The 19820-nt window shown below is 45.8% G+C and overlaps 1 long non-coding RNA gene across 1 annotated transcript in view; it reads left to right on the top strand.

Moving 5' to 3' along the window:
* Positions 1–15680, top strand: part of LOC132207319 (uncharacterized) — a 155871-nt gene extending 140191 nt beyond the window's left edge. The window contains exon 4 of the long non-coding RNA XR_009443432.1: positions 15399–15680. This is a non-coding gene — a long non-coding RNA (uncharacterized LOC132207319). The remainder of the gene's footprint in view (positions 1–15398) is intronic.
* Positions 15681–19820: the final 4140 nt, after the last annotated feature.

Genomic DNA, 19820 nt, shown 5'->3' with positions numbered 1-19820 from the left:
CTGGAAATCAGAAAAACATAAGTTCTGGAAGAACTCAGCAGCTCTGGCAGCATCTGCGGACTGAAGTCAGAGTTAACTTTTTGGGTCAGGTGAAATGTTCTGAGGAAGTGTCACTCGACCCGGAACATTAACTCTGATTTCCTTCCACTGATGCTGCCAGACCTGCTGAGATCGTCCAGCAATTTCTGTTGCGGTGTTAAATATCTCCACCATGACCCCACCATCTCGTCCCTTGTCTATGGGGACCTATGCACCTTCATGCCCACTAAAACATCTAACACCTCCTCCTTATTAATCTTAACATTGTAGAGCCTCACCATCCCAAACAAGATCCCCTGCCACAATGTCCTTCTCCTCTGTGAATACAGATGCGGTGTTCATTTAAGACCTCACCCATACCCACTGACTCCATGTACAGGCTGCCACTTGGTCTTAAATAAGTCCCACCCATGCCTTGGTGATCCTCTTATTCTGAATTATACATATAAAAAGCCTTGAACTTTTCCTTGATCCCATCTGCCAAAGATTTTACATGGCTCTCCTTCACATTCCTAATTTTGTTTTTATGTGCTCTTCTACATTCTCTATACTTTGAGAGTTTTTATTGTATCTTACACGTGCATCCTTTTCCTTAATCAAACTCACAATATCCCTTGTCATCCAGGGTTCCCTGAACTTGTGGTCCTTGCCCCTCACTCTTAAAAGGAACACGCTAGCCCTGAATTCTTATTATATCACTCCTAAAAGACTCCCACATTTCCTGTGCAGGCTTATCTGCAAGTAACTGATCCTAGTCTGTTTTTGACAGATCCTGTCTAATGATATTGAAATTGGCGTGCGGCTAATTTAGACAATTCTGCACTCTCCTTATCCCTTTCCATAATGATTCTGAAACTTACAGAGTTATGGTCACTATCTCCAAAATGTTTATCCACTAAAACTTCAACCACTTGACCAGCTTCATTCCCTAGGATTAAGTCCAATACAGCCCCAACTCTAGTAGGACTAACTGTGATACAAAGTACTCTCCAGGATGCAGTTTAAAATTTATATCCCATTTAATCATTTCACACTTAGGCAATCCCAGTTAATGTTAGCAAAGTTGAAATTCCTTACAATGATAGCCCTGTTTATCTCCCAGCTTTCTGTGATTTGCCGACATATCTTCTCCTCTATTTCCCTCTGATGTTGAGAGGTCTATAGTATAATCTCAGCAAAGTAATCACCTTTTTTTGTTATTTCGAACATGGCCAGATGGCCTCATTTGAAGATCCTTCTGGGAACCAGAAACTTCTATATCTTGGAATGTTGAACTGGATTTCCTTCAACCATGCGTCAGTGATTGCAACTATTCTGTATCCTCACGTCTGATCAATGCTCTGAGTCCATCCACTTTACCAGTCAAGCTCCTTGCATTAAAATAGTACAATTAAGCTTTCTGATCCCCCACATGCCTTATCCACCCAATGTCTTCTGTATTCGCTAGACTGTCCTAGCGTTCCCTCAATATCGGATTTGTCCTCATTCCTGACTTTACGTCTACTCTGTGCCCCCAACTTCACCAACAGCATGATCTCCTAGCAAGGGTACTAGACTTATTCTAGTTCAGGAGCAATCTGTCCAGCTTGTTCAAGTCCCACCTACCTCAGAAGCTGTCCCAATGATTAAAAAATCTAAACATGTCCCTCCTACACCAACTCTTTAGCCGCATGTCCATCTGACTTATCTTCCTATTTCTATACTCGGTACTGTGTGGCCTTGGAAGTAATTTGGAGATTACAACCTTGGTTGTGTTCCTCTTAATCCATTATATAACTTGTTAAATTCCTGTTGCAGGATCTCATTTCTTTTTAGTACCCTTGTCATTGGTACTGACATGCTAGCTGTTCACCTTCCCCCTTCTTTGCTCTGACACATCCTTGACCCTGCCACCAGGGAAGCAACATACTGTTCAAGATAACACAGTGCAGAGCTGGAGGAACACAGCAGAGGAACACAGAAGATGGGATCCGACCCAAAATGCCAACTTTCCTGCTCCTCTGATGCTGCCTGGCCTGCTGTGATCCTCCAGCTCCATACTGTGTTATCTCAGACTCCAGCAACTGCAGTTCCTGCTACTTCAAGAGTCTTGTTTGCTACCACAGAACAACCTGTCAGTTCCACTTACAGTTGAGTCCTCCTTCACTAAAACCCTTGCAGTCTTTCTCCTCCCCTGCTGTGCAACAGAGCTGTTGGTGCCACAAACTTGGCTTTTTGCTGCTATGCCCTGACAAGCCATCACCCCCAACAGTATTCAACATGCTTTATCTGTTTGAGGGAAATGCATTGGTTGCCCACACTTACAAGTGTTCCTGGTTGTCACCCAATGCTTTTCTGCCTGCGTAGTCCTTACTTGTGGTGTGACCAATTTACTAAACGTGCCATCCATGACATCCTCCACGTTATAGATACTCCACAGTGAGCTCACCCACTGGGCTGGCCACTCTGTGCAATAAATCAGGAGCTGCAGCTGAACACTTCACACATAAGTGGTAACCATGGATACTGGAAGTTTCCCTGATTTCCAAAATTATTGTCAAGATTTTCCACCATGTGAACCTCACCAACATCAAACAGTAAACTAGAAACCAACTTACTCAACCTTACCAACTAATCACCGAAGCAGATGTCTCACTCTCCCTCTGTGCCTTTCCCTAACCAACTGCAACTACAAAAATAAGGACTTGACACTCTTTCTCCCTCCCGGTATTATATACTCAGTCTCTCAAGTTGGTTCCTAAGCAGTTAATCCTCTTGTCCACATCACTTAATGAACACTGATGTAAGTTCTGGAGCACTATCTCTGGACTCACTGAGAGTTCCGCCCACTTGACTCCTCTCCCACTCTTTCTCTGACTGAGCTCAATCCAACTCTCTCGCCACCTCCGTCTCCAACTGAGCTCAATCCTCTCCCACTCCTGTTCCAACTCAGCTCGATCCACTCCTGCTCCAACTCAGTTCAATCCACTCCTCTCCAACTGAGCTTGATCTATACTGAACCAATCTGAGCTCCATAGAGTCCTGTCCAATCCAGTTTCTCTTCATACGTCACTTTAGTCATCTCGTCCTATCCAAAGCAACCTTAGTGCACTCCCTCCACAGCCAGACCAACCTTCCTCAAATCAGAAGACCAAAACAAAGGTTTGGTCTCACCAAGGCCCTGTGAAAGGGCAGCAAGACATCCCTGCTCTTGTAGTCTAATCATCCTTTCACCTGCTATTTCCCCATAACACGCACATTAAGGTACAAATTGAACAAAATGAATATAGACAGTACTTGTAGACAGTCCACGCTGAGGCCAGGAGTCCACGCTGAGGCCAGGAGTCCACGCTGAGGACGGGAGATCGAGTCCACGCTGAAGCCAAGAGTCTGTATCCGCCCGGAGGCCAGGAGTTCAAGTCCACGCTGGGTCTTGAAGTCCGAGTCCACACTGGGACCGGGAGTTCAAATCCGTACTGAGGCTGGAAGTCTGCGTCCATGCTGAGATCACAAGTCTGAGTCCATGTTAAAGCCTGGAGTTTGAGTCCATGCTGAGGCTGGGAATCTGAATCTGCACTGAGGCCAGGAGACCAATTCCATACTAAGGCCAGGAATTTTGAATCCACATTGAGGCCAGGAATCCATGTCCATACTGGGGCCGGGAGTTCCAGTCCACACTGAGGCCGGGAATTCTAGTCCACACTGAGGCCAGGAGTTCCAATCCACACTGAGGCCGGGAATTCCAGTCCACACTGAGGCCGGGAGATCCAGTCCACACTGAGGCCGGGAGATCCAGTCCACACTGAGGCCGGGAGATCCAGTCCACACTGAGGCCGGGAATTCCAGTCCACACTGAGGCCGGGAGATCCAGTCCACACTGAAACCGGGAGATCCAGTCCACACTGAGGCCAGGAGTTCCAGTCCACACTGAAGCCGGGAGTTCCAGTCCACACTGAGGCCGGGAATTCCAGTCCACACTGAGGCCGGGAGATCCAGTCCACACTGAGGCCAGGAGTTCCAGTCCACACTGAGGCCAGGAGTTCCAATCCACACTGAGGCCGGGAGATCCAGTCCACACTGAGGCCGGGAATTCCAGTCCACACTGAGGCCGGGAGATCCAGTCCACACTGAAACCGGGAGATCCAGTCCACACTGAGGCCAGGAGTTCCAGTCCACACTGAAGCCGGGAGTTCCAGTCCACACTGAGGCCGGGAATTCCAGTCCACACTGAAGCCGGGAGTTCCAGTCCACACTGAGGCCAGGAGTTCCAGTCCACACTGAGGCCAGGAGTTCCAATCCACACTGAGGCCGGGAGTTCCAGTCCACACTGAGGCCGGGAGTTCCAGTCCACACTGAGGCCGGGAGTTCCAGTCCACACTGAGGCCGGGAGTTCCAGTCCACACTGAGGCCGGGAATTCCAGTCCACACTGAGGCCGAGAGATCCAGTCCACACTGAGGCCGGGAGTTCCAGTCCACACTGAGGCCAGGAGATCCAGTCCACACTGAGGCCGGGAGATCCAGTCCACACTGAGGCTAGGAGATCCAGACCACACTGAGACTGGAAGATCCAGACCACACTGAGGCCGGGAGATACAGACCACACTGAGGCCAGGAGTTCCAGTCCACGCTGAAGCCGGGAGATCCAGTCCACACTGAGGCCCGGAGTTCCAGTCTACACTGAGGCCAGGAGTTCTAGTCCACATTGAAGCCAGGAGATCCAGACCATACTGAGGCCGGGAGATCCAGTCCACGCTGAAGCCGGGAGATCCAGTCCACACTGAGGCCCGGAGATCCAGTCCACACTGAGGCCAGGAGTTCCAGTCTACACTGAGGCCGGGAGTTCTAGTCCACACTGAAGCCAGGAGATCCAGACGACACTGAGGCCAGGAGTTCCAGTCCACATTGAAGCCGGGAGATCCAGACGACACTGAGGCCGAGAGTTCCAGTCCACACTGAAGCTGGGAGATCCAGTCCACACTGAGGCAGTGAGTCTGAACCCATGATGACGCCGGGAGTTCCAGTCAGTCTTGAGGGCAGAAACCAGAGTCCGCGCTGAAGCTGGGGGTCTGATTCCACGCTGACGCCGAGAGTTCAAGTCCTGCTGAGGCAGGAAGTCTGCAACCACGCTGAGGCCAGAATTCGTGTCTATGCTCAGTCCAGGAGTTCAAGACCACACTAAGGCCAGGAATCCGAGTGCTCCACCATTCATCATAATCAAGTTTGCTCATCCAACTCAATGGCCTAATCTTGTTTTCTCTCCATAATCTTTGATACCATTTGCCCTCAGTGCTATATCTAGCCAACTCTTGAATGCATTAAATACATTAAAAAGAAAACAAAAATGTGAAAAGGGAGAGAGGAAATGAAAAGGAATGGACGGAGCGGACAAGCTCCAACTCAGGCGTCCCACCACGCTGCCATCTTGGAAGAGACTTCACATATTCTACTCATTATCTTCTAACCACTTAGTGTTTTCTTCATTATCCTCTGCTGATTTTTGAAGGCTTCCTAAACCTCTGGCTTCTCACTAATCTTCACCACATTTCATGCCTTTTCTTTTGCATTTGTGCTACCCCTGACTTTCCATGGTTGCTTTGTCCTACTTTCATTATGTTTGTTTTTCCTTTGGATGATTCTCTGTTGCGCCTCCTGAATTACCCCAGAAATTCCGGCTATTGCTGCTCCACTATCTTCCTTGCTGAGCTCCCCTTCCAATCAACTCTGGTCAACTCCTCTGCCATGTCCTTGTAGTTACCTTTACTCAATTACAATTCCATTACAGAGATAACGGGAATTGCAGATGCTGGAGAATCTGAGATAACAAAGTGCGAAGCTGGATGAACACAGCAGGCGAAGCAGCATCTCAGGAGCACAAAAGCTAATGTTTTGGGCCTAGACCCTTCATCAGAAAAGGGGGATGGGGAGAGGGTTCTGAAATAAATAGGGAGGTGGGGGGTGCGGTCCGAAGGTGGATAGAGGAGAAGATAGGTGGAGAGGAGACAGACAGGTTGAAGGGGCAGGGATGGAGCCTGTAGAGGTGAGTATAGGTGGGGAGGTTGGGAAGGGATAGGTCAGTCCGGTGAGGATGGACAGGTCAAGGGGGTGGGATGGGGTTAGGAGATAGGAAATGGAGGTGCGGCTTGAGGTGGGAGGAGGGGATAGGTGAGAGGAAGAACAGGTTAGGGAGGCGGGGACGAGCTGAGCTGGTTTTGGGATGTGGTGGGGGAAGGGGAGATTTTAAAGCTTGTGAAGTCCACATTGATACCATTGGGCTGCAGGGTTCCCAGGCGGAATATGAGGTGCTTTTCCTGCAACCTTCGGGTGGCATCGTTGTGGCACTGCATGAGGTCCACGATTGTGCACCTCACTTCAACTCCCCCTTGCATTCCTTAGATGACATGTCCGTCCTGGGCCTCATGCAGTGCCACAATGACGCCACCCGAAGGTTACAGGAACAGCACCTCATATTCTGCTTGGGATCCCTGCAGCCCAATGGTTCCAATGTGGATTTCACAAGCTTCAAAATCTCCCCTTCCCCCACCACATCCCAAAACCAGCTCAGCTCGTCCCCACCTCCCTAACCTGTTCTTCCTCTCATCTATCCCCTCCTCCCACATCAAGCCTCCATTTCCTACCTCCCAACCCCATCCCACCCCCTTGACCTGTCCGTCCTCACTGGACTGACCTATCCCCTCCCTACCTCCCTTCCTATACTCACCTCTACTGGCTCCATCCCCGCCTCTTTAACTTGTCTGTCTCCTCTCCACCTATCTTCTCCTCTATCCACCTTCGATCCGCCTCCCCCTCTCCCCCTATTTATTTCAGAACCCTCTCCCCATCCCCCTTTTCTGATGAAGGGTCTAGGCCCGAAACATCAGCTCTTCTGCTCCTAAGATGCTGCTTGGCCTGTTGTGTTCATCCACCCCCACACTTTGTTATCTATAATACCATTACATCTGACCCAAGCTTCTCCTGATCAAACTGCAGGATGAATTCTAGCATATTATGGTTGTTGTCCCCTAGGGGTTCCTTCACATTCAACTCTCTAATCATATCTGCCTCATTTTACATCACCAAATCCAGAACTGGCTACTCCCTAGTGGGCTGTACCACGAGCTGCTATGTGTTTACCTCTTAAACCTGTTGACCGTGTGCCAATTTGCTGGTGGAACTGATGGCAATCCAGTGATTTTTCATGAAATTGTTGAACCTGACAGCTGTGAAGGGTCTTATGGTGTTCTTGATGAGGTGCTGGTCTTCTTGGTTTGATCGGAGCAGGGAGCAAAGGCAGAGAAATCAGAGTGGGAAAGGTGCAAAGGGTGAGAAAGACGGGTAGTAAAAGTTGTCAACTGGAGGGAGGTGCTTGGCGCAGAGAATGTTTGATGTGCGTTTGGTCTCGTCGTACCAGGGAGGTCGCACTGTCAGTAATGAATTGTTCTGAACTGAAACTGGGGAGCAAATAAATCGCTGGCTCATTTGGAAAGTAATGTTTGGGGCTCTGGACAGTAAGTAGAGGGGTAAGGATGGGCAACTGGAGTCTGATATATTGAAGTGGGGCAGTGAGGCGGGGAGGGGATCTGGATAGACACATGAGGAAGAAACAAATGGGATTAAGGTGAGGAAGATAGGGTATGGAGTAGGGGCAGCAGCATGGTGCAGATACCCAACTGGTTTGTTCCTGAGCAGTCGTCAGTGTATCTCAATGTGAAAGAAGCCCCATTTGAGTGTCCTGCAGGGTGAGAGAGCTTGGAGGATGATGTTCACGTACATCTTGTCACCGGGGGATGTATCATAAATTCTTACATCTGAAACAATGGAATAACACATCACCTGTGACTAAGTGTGATATTTGAGAGCAGGTTGAGTGACGCTTGAGGCAAAGAAAGTAGAAAGAAACTGATAATTAGCACAGACAAACTGCAGAGGCGTGTAGCTGCATGACAACTGCATCCATCTAAATGACCAGGTAGTTTATTTACACTGCATTGTCATGTTCAGGAGCGATGTTCTAACTTCCACAGTCAGCAGGATTAAGCTATCCTGGTGAAAGCTTGGCAGGGGGATCATTAATTGGATAATGCATTAAGTGACCCCGCCCGTGCCACGTGACATCCCCTCTCTCTCTGTCACTTGATCACCTACCTCGGCTCACAGGCCTTGGGCACCTCAGGCACCTTTGTGCACAAAATTAATTCCCTGATTTGCATCCCATCAGTTCCACAATCAGCAACAAGAAATTATATAGCGCCTTCTCTGTCCAAAGGCACAGAAGGTATATTAAATAGATTTAAGGAAGGGGTGAGGTGGCTTTGAGAAGGTGAGAAGAAAACCTTTTTCACTTGAAGATTGGTGGGAATCTGGAATTCACTACCTGTAAGGATGGTCGAGACAGATTTCCTCAAAACATTTAAGAAGTATTTAGATGTGCACCTGTGATGCTGAGGCATACAAGGTCTAACAACTGAGAAATTGGATTAGAATAGTTAGACAGCTGTTTTTGACCAGTGCAGATTCGATGGGCTGAAGGGCCTTTTTCTGTGCTGTTGGTCTCTGTGGCTGCTGTTCAACACTGAGTCTCATAAACAGATATTCAGTAAAACAGTCAATGTTCTGTCAAAGGTTTAGGTTTTAAGGAGTGTTGGAAAGAAGGGTAGAAGAGTAGATGACTGGGAGGGATTTGCAAAGCTTATCTTGCCTCCATCCAAACTCTGCAGTTGAAGGCATGACCACCAATATTAAAGCAATGGGAAATGGGTGGATAATCAAGAAGCTGGAATTGGAGGTGTGCAGAGATCTCGGAGCATTGTAGGATATGAGAGAGATAGGAAGGGTGTAGGTACTGGAGCGTATTCCAGAGTTAGGGAGGAGTGTAGGGCCGTGGTAACAGTATAGAGATAGGAAGGCTTGTAGGGACCGGAGGAGCTTACAAAAATAAGGAGGGATATAATGGTCAGAGATAACACAGACGATAATATCACTCTTTCAGTTTAATATCCCTTCACAAGATGAGGCTCAGTATTAGTCTATCCAACAGATTAATTTCTGAACATGATTTGAACTAAGAAGTCAGATTTGTTGCCCATCTGCTAAAACCTGTCACAGTCCGGGGGGTGCTTTTGCTAACGCTGTTGGGAAGGGTTTAAACTAATGTGGCAGGAGGATGGGAACAAAATGAGGAGGTTAGTGGACTAAGTGGATGTTACAAGTGGAGGTTAGTAAGGAGGTAGTAGCTAACGCCTGTAAGGAACTAGATAATGAAGTCAGTGGGAGTAAGGGGAAGCGTAGGCAGAGAGCAGATGATGAATGCAAAGGGATAGGTGGTCTGAGGTGCATTTGCTTTAATGTGAAAAGTGTAGTAGGTAAGGCCTACTAGGGCTTGGATTAGTACCTGGGAGCATGATGTTATTGCTATTACTGAGACTTGGTTGAGGGAAGGGCAAGATTGGCATCTAAATATCCCAGGTTATAGATGCTTCAAGTGGGATAAAAAGGGAGGTAAAAGGGGTGGAGGAGTTGCATTACTGATATGCTGAAGGAGGGTCCCATGGAGGACTCAAGCAGTGAGGCAATATGGGTAGAACTCAGAAATAGAAAGTGTGCAGTAACAATGCTGGGGCTGTACTACAGGCCTCCCAACAGCGAGCGTGAGATAGAGGTAAAAATATGTAGGCAGATTATGGAAAGATGTGGGAGCAACAGGGTGGTGGTGATGGGAGATTTTAATTTTCCCAACATTGACTGGGATTCACTTAGTGTTAGGGGTCAAGATGGAGCAGAATTTGCAAGGAGCATTCAGGAGGGTTTTCGAGAGCAGTATGTAAATAGTCCAACTCGGGAAGGAGCCATACTGGACCTGGTGTTGGGGAATGAACCTGGCCAAGTTTCAGTAGGGGATTACTTTAGGAATAGTGATCATGGTTCCGTAAGTTTTAGAACACACATGGACAAAGATGAGAGTGGTCCTAAAGGAAGAGTGCTGAATCGAGAGAAGGCCAACTACAGCAAAATTCGGCAGGAGCTGGGGAATGTGGATTGGGAATAGCTGTTTGAGGGTGAATGCACATTTGATACATGGGAAGCTTTTAAAGAGCGGTTGATTAGAATGCAGGACAGACATGTCCCTGTGAAAATGAGGGATAGAAAGGGCAAGATTAGGCAACCATGGATGACAGGGTAAAATTGTGAGACTAGCAGAGAGGAAAATGGAAGTATACATAAGGGCAAGGCAACTGAAAACAGATGAAGCTTTGGAAGAATATCAGGAAAGTAGGACCAATCTGAAACAAGGAATTAAGAGGGCTAAAGGGGGTCATGAAATATCTTTAGCAAACAGGGTTAAGGAAAATCCCAAAGCCTTTTATTCGTACATAAAGAGCAAGTGGGTAACTAGAGAAAGGATTGGCCCACTCAAGGACAAAGTTTTGCAAGGAGCCAGAGAAAATGAATGAGATTCTTAATGAGTACTTTGTATCGGTATTCACCGAGGAGAGGGACATGACAGATGTTGAGGTTAGGGATAGATGTTTGATTACTCTAGGTCAAGTTTTCAGAAGGAGGGGGCAAGAGTTGGGTATTCTAAAAGACATTAGAGTGGACAAGTCCCCAGGTCTGGCTGGGATCTATCCCAGGTTATGAGGGAAATGGGAGAGGAAATAGCTGGGACCTGAACATTTATCTTTGCAGCATTGTTGAGCATGGGTGAGATCCTGGAGGACTGGAGAATTGTTAATGCTGTCCCCTTGTTTAAGAAGGGCAGCAAGGATAAATAATTATAGGCCAGTGAGCCTGACATCAGTGGTGGGGAAGCTACTGGAGAAGATACTGAGGGATAGGATCTATTTACTTTTGGAAGAAAATGGGCTTATCAGTGATAGGCAGCATGGTTTTGTGCAGGGAAGGTCATGTCTTACCAACTTGATAGAATTCTTTGAGGAAGTGACAAAGTTGATAGATGAGGGAAGGGCTGTAGATGTCATATACATGGACTTCAGTAAGACTTTTGATAAGGTTCCCCATGGCAGGCTGATGGAGAAAGTGAAGTTGCATGGGGTCCAAGGTGTACTAACTGGATGGATAGAGAACTGGCTGGGCAACAGGAGACAGAGAGTAGTAGTGGAAGGAGGTTTCTCAAATCGGAGACCTGTGACCAGTGGTATTCCATAGGGATCCATGTTGGGGCCACTGTTGTTTGTGATACACAAAAATCACCTGGAGGAAGGTTTGATAGTTTGATTAGCAAGTTTGCAGATCACACTAAGATTGGTGAAGCAGCAGAGAGTGAAGGGGACTGTTGGAGATTGCAGCAGAATATAGATAGACTGGAGAATTGCACGGAAAAATGGCAGATGGAGTTCAATCCAGGCAAATGCAAGGTGATGTATTTTGGAAGATCCAATTCAAAAGTGAACTATCTGGTAAATGGAAAAGCCCTGGGAAACATTGATGGACAGAGATCTAGGTGTTCAGGTCCATTGTACCCTGAAGATAGCAAAGCAGGCCGGTAGAGTGTTCAAGAAGGCATACGGCATATTTCATTCATTGGGCAGGGCATTGAGTACAAGAGTTGGCAGGTCATGTTACAGTTGGCTAGCACTTTGGTTTGACACATTTAAGATCACAATGAATGGTGTGCTGGCTTGAAGGGCTGAATGGCCTACTCCAGCACCTATTGTCTATTGACAACATTTGGAATACTGTGTACAGTTCTGGTCGCCACATTACCAAAAGGATGTGGATGCTTTGGAGAGACTGCAGAGGAGGTTCACCAGGATGTTGCCTAGTATGGAGGGTGCTAGCCGTGAAGATAGGTTGAGTAGGTTAGGATTATTTACATTAGAAAGACAAAGGTTGAGGGGGGACCTGATTGAAGTCTACAAAATCATAAGCGGTACAGACAGGGTTGATACCAAGAAGTTTTTTTTTCCCCAGAGTGGGGTCTCAATTACTAGGGGCCATAATTTCAAGGTGAGAGGGGAAAGGTTTAAGGGAGATATGTGTGGAAAGTTCTTTACACAGAGAGTGGTGGGTGCCTGGAACGCATTGCCAGCGGAGGTGGTAGAGGCGGGCATGACAGTGTCATTTAAGATGTATCTAGACAGATACATGAATGGGCAAGGAGCAGAAGGATATAGATCCTTGGAAAATAGGTGACAGGTTTAGATAGAGGATCTGGACTGGTGCAAGCTTGGAGGGCCGAAGGGACTGTTCCTGTGCTGTAATTTTCTTTGTTCTTTGACTCAACAAAAATGAAGGTGTTTGCAAGATTGTAGAATTATTATGGCGAGAAGGAGGCCATTCTATCACCAATTTCAGGTATTGTCCCCCTATCCCTGTGCACCATTTCCATCCAAATAATTATCCGATGCCATTTTAAATGCCTCAACTGAGCCTGCCTCCAGCACAATTCCAGACAGTGCATTCCATACCTTCACTAGTTACTGTGTGAAAAAGAGTGTAGGTTAAAAAAGGATTCTCCAGTATTTGCAGTTCCTATTATCACGGTGTGAAAAAGCTTTTTTTCCCACATTATCCTTGTTTAATTTGCACATCACTTCAAATTTATGTCCATCTTGATCTTGTTTCCCTTATAAGTGGGAACAGCTTCTCCCTATTTACTTCATCTGGCCTTATAATGACTTTGAAAACCTCTATCAACTCTCTTCTCCGTCTTCTTCTTTCCAAGAAGAACAGTCCCAACTTCTCAGGAAGCTATTGGAGAGAATTCTTAGGGATAGGATTTACACACATTTGGAAAAACATGGGCCGAATTAGGGACAATTAGCCTGGCTTTGTGCCGGGCAGGTCACGTCTTACTAACTTGATTGAATTTTTTGAGGATGTGACAAAGGTGATTGGTCAGGGTAGAGCAGTGGATGTTGTTTACATGGGTTTTAGTAAGACTTTCAACAAGGTCCCTCATGGCAGGTTCATATACATCACAAACAGCAGAGGTCCCAGCACCGAACCCTGAGGAACACCACTAGTCATGGACCACCAGTCAGAAAAACACCCTTCCACCACTATGGCATGGATTCAGAATTGAGTCACCTGTAGAAGACTAGCAGTAGTGGTGGAAGCTCATTTCTGAAGAAAGGTCCCGACCCGAAATGTCAACTTTCCTGCTCCTGTGATGCTGCCTGGCCCGCTGTGTTCCTCCAGCTCCACACTGTGTTATCTCAGATTCCAGCATCTGCAGTTCTTGCTGCCTCGTTGTGGTGCAAAGTGTTTTTCTGCTGGACTGGTGGTGTTCTGCAGGGATCTACACTGGGACCTCTGCTGTTTGTGATACATATAAATCACTTGGATGAAAATGTAAATGGTCGGGTTAATAAGTTTGCAGATGACATAAAGATCGGTCAAGTTCTGAATAGTGTAGAAGGTTGTCAATGGATACAGCAGGAAATGGACCAGTTGCAGATATGGGTAGAGAAATGGCAGATGGAGGTTAATCAAACTAAGTGTGAAGTGTTGTACTTTAGGAAATCAAATGTTGAGGAAAAATGTACATTTAATGGCAGGTCCCTAAAAGGCATTGATACACAGAGGAATCTTGGGATTCAAGTCCATAGCTCCCTGAAAGTGGCCACTCAACAAGATATAGTGGCGAAGAAAGCATATGACATGCTTGTCTTTTTTGTTTGGGGAATTGAGTACAAGAGTCAGGATGTCATGCTGTGGCTTTGTAAGACTTTTGTTAGGTCACACTTAGAGTATTGCATTCAATTCTGGTCACCACATTGCAGAAAGGACGTTGAAACTTTGGAGAGGGCGCAGAAAAGGTTTACCAGGATGACCCCTGGATTAAAGGGTATGAGCTATAAGGAGAGACTGGAAAAAACTAGGGTTGTTTTCTCTGGAATGGCAGAGGATGAGGGGATACCTGATAGAAGTCTATAAAATTATGAGCTCCTTAGATAGGGTTGATGGTCAGAATCTTTGTTCCAGAGCTGAAACTTCTAATACAAGGGCCATGCATTTAAGGTGACAGAGAAAATTCAAACGAGATGAGTGGGGCAGGTTTCTTTACACAGAGAGTGGTAGGAGTCTGGAACATGATGCCAGGGGTAGGCTGGAGGCAGAAATGACAGGGGCATTTAAGGGACTTTTAGAATATGCAAAGAATGGAGGGATATGGATCAAGGGGCAGCAGGAGGGATTAATTTAAATTTGATGTCATGTTCGGCATAACATGGTGGGCTGAAGGGCCCATTTGTATTCTGTACAATTCTATGTTGTATGCTTTTCAATTTACCCTCATCACTGAAGTTTCTCCGTTCCTGGGATCATTTTTGTAAATTGCTTCTACATTCTCCAATGTATTAACATCTTCCTTATAGCGGGGCATCCACAGCTGTACAAAATATTCCAACTGACGTCAAACATGTGTCTTAGACAGGTTCAATGTCACCTCTTCACTCTTGTACTCAATGCCCATATTAATAAAGCTGAGAACACTGTTGTTCTTTTTGAATTGCTCTCTCCACCAGTCCTGCTACATTTAATGATCTGAGTACGTATTTCCCCCAGGTCACTTGGCTTCTGCGCCCCCTTTGGAATTGTGCTCCCTATTTTATATTTTCTTTCAAAGTTCTTATTCAAAATGCACCACCTCAAACTTCTTTGCAATGAACCTTTTCCACCCACTCCCAACAACTTATCAATGCCCTCGTCTGCCCTTTACCTCGATTATGATCATTAATCTGAAATATTAAATCAATCACTGTATATCTCCCTAGTGCTGCAGACTATTCTACCCAACTAAACAAAGAACAAAAAACAAAGAAAATTACAGCACAGGAATAGGCCCTTCGGCCCTCCAAGCCGGCGCCGATCGAGATCCTCTGTCTAAACCTGTCATCTATTTTCTAAGGGTCTGTATCCCTTTGCTCCTTGCCTATCCATGTACCTGTCCAGATACATCTTAAAAGACGCTAATGTGTCTGCGTCTACCACCTCCCCTGGCAATGCATTCCAGGCACCCACCACCCTCTGTGTAAAGAACTTTCCACGCATATCTCCCTTAAACTTTCCTCCTCTCACTTTGAACTCATGACCCCTAGTAATTGAGTCCCCCACGCTGGGAAAAAGCTTTTTGCTATCCACCTTGTCTATACCCCTCATGATTTTGTAGCCCTCAATCAGGTCCCTCCTCAATCTCAGTCTTTCTAATAAAAATAATCCTAATCTACTCAACCTTTCTCCATAGCTAGCGCCCTCCAGACCAGGCAACATCCTGGTGAACCTCCTCTGCACCCTCTCCAAAGCATCCACATCCTTTTGGTAATGTGGCAACCAGAACTGTACACAGTACTCTAAATGTGGCCGAACCAAAGTCTTATACAACTGTACCTGTAACATAAACCTTTTGTTTTTCCACCCAGATGGATCTACTTCTACCACCGGTCGTAGCTGGGAAATCGATGATCATGCCAATGATAGATGCACTCAATTAGATGAACAATCAGCAAAGTAGGCATTAATGAGTAGTGTTAATCTGCCATGCTAAATTTTGGGGGGGGGGGGTTGAAAAACATATTAGAGAAAATTAACTTGACACAAGAACTGGAGATTTAAATGAAAGGCAAGACACCAGAAGGGTGGTACGGTGGCTCAGTGGTTAGCATTGCTGTCTCACAGCACCAGAGACCCGGGTTTGATTCCAGCCTCAGGCAACAATCTGTGTGGAGTTTGCATGTTCTCCCCGTGTCTGTGTGGGTTCCTGCTGGGTGCTCTGGTTTCCTCCCACTGTCCAAAGATGTGCAGGCTAGGTGGATTGACCACACTAAATTGCATGAAGTGTCCAGCAGTGCGTAGAGCTGGATGAACACAGGCTGAGGAGCAGGAAGCCTGACTAGGCTAGGTCTAGGCCCAAAATATCAGCCTTCCTGCTCCTCTAATGCTGCTTGGCCTGCTGTGTTCATCCAGCTCTACACCTTGTTATATCAGATTTCCCAGCATCTGCAGTTCCTGTTATCTCTGCAGATTAGGGGAATGGGTCTGGGATGCTCCGTGGATCAGTGTGGACTTGTTGTGCTAGAGGGTCTGTTTCCACACTGTCGGGTTTCTATGGAAAATCTAGACCAGGAATTGAAAGTTCATACCCCTGGAGGACACAGATGAAGGATTCAGATGCAGGCCTTTGGGAGTTTATCCTTGATGGGCTGAATGGCTGACCTTGTTGCAATCACCCTCTGCTTTTGTAAATTTGTACAGAGGGCAGGAGGCATATCTTTGTTTTCCTCTCGCACCTTGGGGATGTCCCAAGGTAGTGGAAGAACTATTTGGAAGGCTGGTCACTGATGTCACGTGACCTGGCATGGCAAGTGGCACTCAGCAAGACTCCACAGGGGGAGACGAATGCTTTGCCTCATCCAGAGATGCTGCCTAGGTGGATGGACACACTGACTGTTTCATCTGCTAAACAAGGCAAGGGACGAAGCTGACATCTGTTTGTCGTCCAGATCGATTCATTTGCCCTCACAAAACATTGATGGAGACAACTCTTCCGTTCCTCAGAGCAGCCTGTCTGCAGATGGAAACTGACTGTTTGACTATAATGTAGCAGGGCTGACCTGTGAGCTTGCAGGTGATACAAAAATTGGTGACGTATAAATATGCTTCTCACTCGAAGGATATTGTTAGATTACAGCAGGATATGAACAGGCTGGTTCCATGAGGTGATCAGCACCAAATGGAATTCAATTTGGATAAATGAGAGGTGATGCTGTTGAGCAGGACAAACAAGGCAATGGAATACACAATGAACAGTAGAGCCCTGAGAAGCACCAAGGATCACAGGGACCTTAGTGTGCATGTCCACCAATCTCTTCAAGTATCAGGACAGGTGAATAAAGTTTTTACCAAGTGTTGTGGGCTTATTAGCTAAGGCATACAATTTAAGGGCAGGGAGGATATGCTGGAATATGAATAAAAGGTTAGTTAGGCCACAGCTAGACAATTGTGTGCAGTTTTGAGATTATAAGAGTGATGTGATAGCACCCTGGAGAGGGTGCAGAGGAGATTTATCAGGATGTTGCCGTGGGCTGGAAAGTTTCAGTTGTGAAGAGAGATTGGACAGACCGGGGTATTTACCTGAAAGAACAGAAAGTTTAAGACGGGACATGAGTGAGATGTGTAAAATTATGAGGGGCATTGATAGGGAGACACTTTTCTCCTTGATAGGGGTGGGGGAGGAGGGGTCAATAATCAGGGCATATAGATTAAGGTAAGGGGTAGAAGGTTTGGAGGACGCCTAGAGGGTGGTTGAAATCTGGAACGGGGTAAACCCTCACAACATTAAATAAGTATTTAGATGTGCACTCGCAATGCCAAGACATACAAGGCTGTGGGAAAAGTGCTGGGAAATATTATAAAGTAGGTAGGAGTGACACAGACTCAATGGGTAAAAAGCCTCTTTTATGGGCTGTAGATCTCTGTGAGACTATGAGTCAAACTCATATGATCCTCTGAGAGAAAGAAATTCTCCTTGCCTCTGTCCTGAAAGGAATGACCCCTAATTTCAAAACATTGCCCCCTAGTTTTGGACTGATCCACAGGAGGAAATCTCTTTCTCACACCCACCTGTCAAGTCAATCAAAAATTTCTAAATTTCAATGGAAACAAGCGCACTCTGACTTTTCCTCATAGGGTAACCAATCTGGTAAGCCTCTTCTGAACTGCCTCCAATGTGTTTCCAACTTTCTCCGCAGTAAAACCAATCAATCAAGTGTTAGTGATAATGGGAACTGCAGATGCTGGAGAATTCCAAGATAATAAAATGTGAGGCTGGATGAACACAGCAGGCCAAGCAGCATCTCAGGAGCACAAAAGCTGACGTTTCGGGCCTAGACCCTTCAATCAAGTGTTGTCTGATTTCACCTCCTTCTCCCCTGCCCCTCCAACCCAGTGTGAGTTTGAGGGGATTCTCCAGTCGATGGTAAAATTGCTTAATCAGTATTAGGGCTGATTCCATCAATTCTCTCACTGGCAACTTCAACATGTTTATTGCTGAGTCATCCAGCATAGCTGAAGACCATTCTGTCCTTCGTGCTGCGCTAACTCTTCAAAAATGCAATGCTCTCACTCCTCCTACCCTTGTGTTATATGACAGTCCCTTGGACCACGGGTAAGACTGACCAATGGCAGAATTAGCTCATGGAATCTTTACAGCATGGTGAGATCACCACAAAGCGCGGTGAGGTCACCACAAGCACAGTGAGATCACCACAAAGCGCGGTGAGGTCACCACAAGCACAGTGAGATCACCACAAAGTGAGGTGACATCACCACAAAGCGCGGTGAGATCACTGCAAAGTGCTACCATTTTTACTGCCTGCTATTGGTCCAGAGTTGAAGCTCTATAATTTCTTGGTTTTTCACATTATGACGTCTCCGCTTGTCAGGTTCTGTAGTGGGATTTGAACTCAGAGGTCTTGGTTCAGAGACAGAAGAACTATCCACTCCACAGCAAGATCTCGCTGAGCCTGGATTGTTTGCATTTAAAGTAATTGTCATGTCAGTAGACCAGTAATTCAGAACCTTGAGCTAATGTTTAGGGATATGGGGTCAAATACTACCATGGCAGGAGGTGAAGTTTGAATTAAAATAAGAGCCTGTAATTAAATGCTGGTCTAATGGTGACCCTGCAACCATTGCCATTCTATAAACTCCTCATGTTCACTAACATCCTTTTGGGAAGAAAATCTATCGACCTTACCCAATCTGGCCTACATGTGACTCCAAACGCAAGGCAATATGACTCTTCAATGCCAGCAACACCCAGATGCCATGAATGAATATGAAAGCAAATTGTGTGTGTTTACATAAACAGCAAACTTTGCTTTAACTGGCAACTTATGAATTGGCAACCTTGATAAACCAGCAAAAATGATATACTTCAAATATTGGAAGTTTGCCTCAAATACTGAAAGCTTATTGTATTAACATGATCTCCATGATGTTCGATTACTCAGTTTAAGGGTGCTAGTGAGAAGTCCCTCTGCCTGTAAGATTTATTTAAGGCAAAGTTGCATTATATTTGCAAGTGATTTGTTCTGTAAGTATTACAGTGGTATGTATACCCCCTGCATTGCTTTTCTATTACTTACTGCGCACGTTTCCATTGATTCTCTGAACCTCTTGATCAACTGGAATCTTTGAAGAACTGGTACACTCCTGGTCCCATAGCTGCCCGTTAATAAAAAATTTGATGTATGAATATAATTAATTTTGGTATTGGATTCTGAAGTAGTGGCACACGGATTATAGTTTGTGTGCATGAAGAGGTTTTTGATTAATTATCAGTTTTCCTGGAGTAATTATTTTAAATCATTATGTGTGAGAGAGCAGATGGAGCAGTCTCCTGGTGTGATAATGGAATTTGTTTTTATTGCAAGAGCTTTATAATCAGAGAAAGAGCAAATAAGAATTAAGAACTGATACATACTTGCCGAGCAAAAGTTGGAATAGATTGGAAAGTTATGGTCTCTGTTTACAGAAGACCAGGCTGGGGTTAGATGTAAGAATAGTTCATCCTGGAGAAAGGAGTTGGTACAGAACTGATAGAAAATAAACTACCTCAGTGTAAGGGTTTTAGTCTGAAAATTCCAGTACTTTGAAGTTCAGAAAATTCAATTGTGTGAATAATCAAGGGAAAGGCTATTAAGCTCTCAAGACCTGCAATGGAAAGAAACAGTTAATTTAGACTTATAGATGTGATAGAAAACATAATTCTTTCTACTACTTGAACACTGTAACGTGATGTTAGTGGGAATAGATGTGATTTTGTTCTGCTATTCAAAATA

This window comes from Stegostoma tigrinum, chromosome 45, assembly GCF_030684315.1.
Source record: "Stegostoma tigrinum isolate sSteTig4 chromosome 45, sSteTig4.hap1, whole genome shotgun sequence".
Lineage (NCBI taxonomy): Eukaryota > Metazoa > Chordata > Chondrichthyes > Orectolobiformes > Stegostomatidae > Stegostoma > Stegostoma tigrinum.
Note: the sequence above shows the minus strand (reverse complement) of the source record. Positions and strands in the feature narration are given on the sequence as shown.